The 4,665-nt window shown below is 31.6% G+C and overlaps 1 long non-coding RNA gene across 1 annotated transcript; it reads right to left on the reverse strand.

The window, feature by feature from the left end:
- Positions 1-3,497: 3,497 nt before the first annotated feature.
- LOC105140513 (uncharacterized) lies at positions 3,498-3,880 on the reverse strand. Its single transcript, XR_845194.1, has 3 exons — positions 3,809-3,880; positions 3,621-3,740; positions 3,498-3,532 (listed from the first exon to the last, which is right to left on the reverse strand). It is a non-coding gene; the product is annotated as an uncharacterized LOC105140513 (long non-coding RNA).
- Positions 3,881-4,665: the final 785 nt, after the last annotated feature.

Here is a 4,665-nt window from a genome sequence, read left to right on the forward strand (position 1 = left end):
TTTCTTTTCTTTTGCTTTTATTGAAATGTAAAACATTGATTTGTTGCCCAATGACACACTTCAACATAGTCTTTGTCTGATTAAATTAATGGAATGTTGTAAGTAAGTTAAATAAAATATTGTTGTTTTGCATTTAAGAACTATAGACTTACCCATTTCAATGACAATCCACTGTTTAGAAGCCTCGGCTTCTAATGCTTAGACGATCTAACAAAACATAGGTTTAGAGAAGAGAGGTTATGAAGTTCATTGTTTAAGTTTGTTAATAGCCTTTGTTCTATTTTCTCTCCTAATTTTCTCCTGCCTCTTGACTGTTTTCTTCTAATGCTTAGACAAGATCAACGTTCCAATCTACATAGTTGAAGATGCTAGTCATGAAGAGATTTTGGTGTCAATTTTTTGGTTTTGTCATTAATGACAAGGGTGTATTATGGAATAGGTGTTAGTGGGGACAAACATTCTTCCACCTCCATTATATTCAAGTGAAAATATATAATCTTTCACTTGGTATATAATAAAGACTTAATTGGTAGTATAAATTATGTCATGATTTATATCCCATGTTTCCCCAGCCTTGTTTATAAATAGACAAGTTAAATAGTTGAAGTTAAGTGTGAAATACAGAGTGAAAAACTGAGAGAGTGAGAGCAATAGAGAGAGTTTGAGTGTAGAGTTGAGATAAAAAGAGTTTTCTCCCTCTCTTTGTTTGTATTATTTTTTTGAGTAATTAATATAAACTTGTAGTTCTGTGGAGTAGACAAGTTACCGAACTATATAAATTTGTGTATGTTTGAATGCTTGAATATTCCAACAGGGTACTATTATGATCATTTATTACAAAAAAAATAGTTATAATAGAATAATCCATGCTCTAATAAGCTTAGACAATAAATATGTGTCAAGTGTGTTTTTGAAGGTTATTTTAATTGTAACTATCAAGAAACTTAATTGTTAGCTTTCTATTTTTTTTAGCTAAATTTCCTTGAATTAAATAAATGTAGATTGAGATTACGTAGTTCATTCATGAATGATAATACAACTTAATTAACTTGAGATAAAAGTTTCTCTCTCAAATTATAGCTCTTTTTCTTTTTAGAATCTCAATGTTATGATTTTTTTTAAAAAAAAAAACTCTTAACATAAACATGCAAGTTTTTTTTTTTTCATGTTATGGGTATATTTTCTTTGCAACGATTGATATGGTTTAAAAATTTGAATGATTGAAATCAAATATTTTATAAAATTGAACAAAGCAAACATATATTCAATTATGACACACACACACGCGAGACATTTCTCTTAGATGTGTCTTGCACCCACCTCTTGCTCACTGTCTTTCTTCATTCTTCATAATAATTTCGTGAAACTATGAAGACTCGAGCGTTGAACATAGTAGCTTATATAGCTAATTGATGTATTTGGATCAAGTTTTGATACAACTTGGGTGTTTGTGCTAACATTTTTTGCAGTAAAAAAATATGATTGGACTTCAATAGTAAGACTAACAACCTATTCAACTATTTACTCCAGTATTTATGATTACCATCTCATGCACAAATCTCTTTAGTATACAGAACCAAGACATGATTTCTTGAATCAATATGCTTTCTAAAGTTGAATTGTGTAATAATTAAGTTTGATTCATCCTTTTAACATGTCAATTACATGAGCAAGATAGAAAAACTTTTGTCGGGTTCTATCTAGCAGCAAATAATTTAGTCAGATTCTTGACTATAAAGGAAACTAGAAATAAACTGTTAGAGAATATCACTCACATATATCCATGACGGAAGAGCTCTACGTACAGTCATCTTTGGCAAAATATCATTTCTCCTTGATCAAATGTTATGTAAAATTAAACAAAGTACAGATATGTTCAATTGTGATATGGGGAAATACATATAAAACATTTTAATCTAGTATTAAACCAAAAACATGCTGCAAAATAAAACTTTTTGACCACACCTTTTCCAATTCTTTTCCAAGCAAAGAGTACTAGATGCCAAACGTCATGCTTCAAATATTATGTAAAATCCTAATTATTACATGGAATGTTGACAGAAGAGATTGTCGTTGAAATGACATTGAATTGAAGAATTGAGGAAACTATTTTTTTATTAAAATTCTTTGTTGAGTGATATGAGATTAGGTGATTTATGATTTATCAATCACTTAATTAATTTTATAATAATTTTACATTAAATATGATAATACCGATATTATGTGTTTTGGAGTTCGTTCTTTATAATAAATGTTATGTCATTAAATAAGCAAATTTTTGAAATCAAAATAATAATAATAATAATAATAATAATAATAATAATAATAATAATAATAATAATAATCAGTAGCCATCTAGATAGATGGCTTGTACTATACCTCCGAGGAGCTTAATTTTTTTAACCAAAAAAAAAATTAAAGCAATGCAAGCATGTCTAAAAACACAAAAAATTCAGGACTTGAATCATTATTTCAACTATATTTAATAAGTTAAGATTGAATAATTTAAATAATAAATAAATTGAAAAACAAATTGACAATGAAAAAAAAAATGTTTAGGCGATACCCTTGTTTTTTTTAAAAAAAGAAAAACTAAAAACCCAAATCATTAACCTAACTGAGTTCAATAAATTCGATTAATTTAACAATATATTAATAAAAAGACATTGATAGTATACAAAGAGATCAATTTTTTTCAACAATTAGCTATAAAAGATAAGTTGTTAATACAATATTCGGGATGAGAAAGAAAAGACCATTAGAGAATCATTGTCATTACATCGTAAACACCACCTAATTACTAGAAAGAGCTCGCTAAGACAATATTAACATCATTGTGAAAGATTGTATGATGACATTCAAAGAAGTCATATGCATTGACAAAACAATGACACCAAAAGTATACAAAATAAAATATCATGAAGTGAGCATATTATGATTATATTTATTCAATTAATTTAATGTAATAAAAAAATAAATTCTTTTAAAAAAACTAAATTTAATAAAGAAACACTACAAGATTTCACAATTTTACCGACGGAAATATTCTGTCGGTGTGTGATTAGAAGGTCGTCGGTGATTTTTTTACCGACGCAATCACCGATGGATTACGTCCGTCGGGTTACCTTTCGTCGGTGATTCAACATTCCATCGTTATATCGGTCGGAAAAACAAAAAAACCATTTGGCGATGGTTTTACAAACGGAATTTGGCGCAAAAAAAGAAGATTAATCTAAATGAGGTGCACGTACTTCGCTGATAGGTGGTCGTATTTCTCGGTGATCTGAGCCGTGTGTTGCTGCAAGGCCTCAAATTCCTTAGATTTGGAGTTCGTTATTGATTGGGAACTCCCAACGGTTGAAACACTACGGGTCAATCGCAAGTTGTCGGCCGTAGCGTTGGAGAGCCCGTAAACCTAATTTTTATCGGGTCCACCTGAGGAGCCAGCCTCCATCCACAAATCTAGATCGAATTCCGGATAGTTCAAAATATCGTCTCCATATCTCTCCCTCAACCGATTATTATAGGTCTCCTAAAAATAAAATAAAAAAACAAGTTATCATCATATTCAATTCAATAAACATAATAACTTACAAAATGAAATGGTTGAACAAACATACCACGAAATGTTGAGCACGGTTATCAACGAACTATTGCACCCCCTTCTGGCGGTCTTGACTCCGCATGTGCGTCTCCACAAACAGCTCCATCAGGCTCGGCTCACGTCCAAGAGACGCAGCCTATAATGAAAAAAGATATATTAACAACAACTGAATTTAATGATATATTTCATTTAAATTAATCTTACCATCCGTTTCGCATATGCAGCAAATGGAACGGAGCCGCCAGTGTGCGTTGTCACCCTGCCATGAATTGGCCGTTGCGGTTGTTAGCACTTGACTTTGAGTGCCATGCGAACCGCTCAAACGTCACGTGCTCAATATAGTGCGGCCATATATCTTCCGAGATGTATATCGGTTTGAAATCCCTCCAAACTGCAACATCATTCAAGCCTTGTAAACCCCTATCCCTCACGGCTTTTTTTGCCTTTCCTTGTGCTTCATACCAAAAATCACGCAACCTACATCACGCAACCAAAAATTACATTTTGAAACATAATTTTTTGTCTAAAAAAAATCTTGTATTGTTTTCGATCTTACCTAGTTGCCGCGTGATTTTCCCACTCCCTCCTCACAACAATGTTATGCTCACTATCCCAACAGAATTTGTACTGTGTATAAATGAACAAGTTTAGATAAAAATAATAATTTATTTATAATTAAATTAATAAGCTAAAAATTATAAATTAATACCAACCTCAAACTTGTTAAACCATGCATTGATTTGAGGCATCCATTTAGGATGCTTTGATAACTGACTCCACTGAAACAATGGAATCTCCATCAACGATTTAAATGTCGATGATATTACTCAGGCGGCTTCAATGTTTGTGAACCTGAAAATAAATGAAATAAATTCAATAATGACTATTTCATAAATTATGTTGTAATATAAAAAAGAAAAAACTAAAACCTTAACAAACTTACATTGAAAGGTCATCCTTCCACTGTGCCTCGTATTGGCGGGTAAATTGATTCCGCTGCGAAGGCACGCCGCCTCTGCGCTGTGAAGTAGTGCTGGAAGAGGCAGCATCGGTAGACGGCG

The sequence above is a fragment of the Populus euphratica genome, unplaced genomic scaffold, assembly GCF_000495115.2.
Source record: "Populus euphratica unplaced genomic scaffold, PopEup_1.0 scaffold274.1, whole genome shotgun sequence".
Classification (NCBI taxonomy): Eukaryota; Viridiplantae; Streptophyta; class Magnoliopsida; order Malpighiales; family Salicaceae; genus Populus; species Populus euphratica.